The 1,851-nt window shown below is 36.2% G+C and overlaps 1 pseudogene; it reads left to right on the top strand.

Moving 5' to 3' along the window:
- Nucleotides 1–533: 533 nt before the first annotated feature.
- Nucleotides 534–1,065, top strand: LOC117032627 (double homeobox protein A-like; annotated as a pseudogene).
- Nucleotides 1,066–1,851: the final 786 nt, after the last annotated feature.

Here is a 1,851-nt window from a genome sequence, read left to right as displayed (position 1 = left end):
GCCTTCAGAGTTAGGAGCACGGAGCTCTAACCACCTGAGCCACCAGGCCAGCCCTATGTCTCTTTTTAAGAAGGCCTTTCTTGTTAAAAATTTATAAAAGTATGCATCAGTACTTTTTCTATCACTTTCATAATTTTTAAGTGTTTGATGTTTAATATCTCTAGAATTTTTTTGGATATGGTAAGGAAGATTCTAGCATTATTTATATTGTTGAATAAATGGATTGTCAGATACATTAACTGAACAGTTTATTTTCCCACTGGTATGCAATACATCCTTTTCAATTTAAATTCATATATGCTCTGGAATTACTTCTCTATTTCTTAAATTGCATGTTCATTCAGGCCCTATCAACACTGTTAATAATCTTTGCTTTAACATGCAGCATCAAAATTTCCCCATTATTCCCCCCACCACCAAAGTTATATCTTCTTGTGCATTTACTCTTCCAGATAAGCTTAGAATCAGTTTGTCATTTTCTATTTTAAAAAAATCCGTAAGGCCAGTTGAACGATTCAGGACTCTATTCCAACATGGCCCAAGACAACTCTCCAAACAAGACCACAGCCAGGAATCATAGACAAAGCTGCACCAAATTCACAGAAGACCAGTTGAAAATCCTCAGCAAAGCATTCAATCAAAAACCTTACCCAGGTTATGCTACCAAACAAAAGTTTGCTTTAGAAATCAACACTAATGAGTCTAGAATCCAGATTTGATTTCAGAATCGAAGAGCATGGCACCGAGTTCAGATAAGATCAGAACCTGAGGACTTACGAGCAAGGACCAAGACCAAGATCACCCTGAAGAAAAGATTCATAGTAGAGAAGATAGATAATGTTGTACCAGCTACACCTCCTCCCAATTACAACTCTCATCACAGCATTTATGAACAAACCTTGTCCTGGGATTGATTCCAGAGAGCAACTTGCTAAAGAAATTGGAGTTCCAGAGTCAAGAGTCCAAATTTGGTTTCAAAATCGAAGATCTAGATTCCACGTCCAGAGAAAAAGAGAACACGATGAGCTCTTAGAACAGAAACAAGACCAGGAACAAAATGTCTAAGACAAGGGAGTTCAAGGTACGGAAACTACATCAAATGGCACCAATCTCATTAGCAGCTGTCTTATTTCTCTGAAGCCAGAACAAGATTGACCAAGAGATAAATTCAATGTATTTGATGTCATCAGCCTGGGCCACAAATCTCTCTCATCCTGCGAACCTACCCTTATAAATATACCTTCAGCTTCTTGAGAAGCTAAGCCTTCTGTAGATGGTAAACAGAACTTCAGGAGGCAGACAAATACATGGTACCACACAGCTCTACCAACAGGATCCTGGCTCCACAGTTCAGCAGATATCCAGGAAAATGAAAATAAATTTATTCATATTATTCTAAAAAATCCACTAGAATCTTGATCGAAATTGTATATATTTTATAGATGCATTGCATAAGTAGTAGATATTTTACCAAAAAAGTCCTCACATTCAGGAACATGGGACATCTCAACATTTATTAGGTCTAATTTAATATCTTACTATAAAGTTTTAAAGCTTTATAGTTTTGTTTTGTTTTTTTTATTCAGGTAATTATATGTTTCTATGAGTTCTGACAATTAAGTTTGTGAACTGGTTGCAATGATGTTGCTAACCTTTTTTGATATCAGAGGGATTATTCATTATGCATTTGGACTAACTAGACAAAGAGTTAACCAAGTTTACTATTTGGAAGTGCTGAAAAGGCTGCATGAAAAAGTTAGACAACCTAAACTTTTCTCCAGCAATCCATGGTTCTTGTATCACAATAATGCTCACACGGCACTGTCTATGAGGGAAATTTTTTTTTAACTG

This window comes from Rhinolophus ferrumequinum, chromosome 2 (genome assembly GCF_004115265.2).
Source record: "Rhinolophus ferrumequinum isolate MPI-CBG mRhiFer1 chromosome 2, mRhiFer1_v1.p, whole genome shotgun sequence".
Taxonomy (NCBI): Eukaryota; Metazoa; Chordata; class Mammalia; order Chiroptera; family Rhinolophidae; genus Rhinolophus; species Rhinolophus ferrumequinum.
Note: the sequence above shows the minus strand (reverse complement) of the source record. Positions and strands in the feature narration are given on the sequence as shown.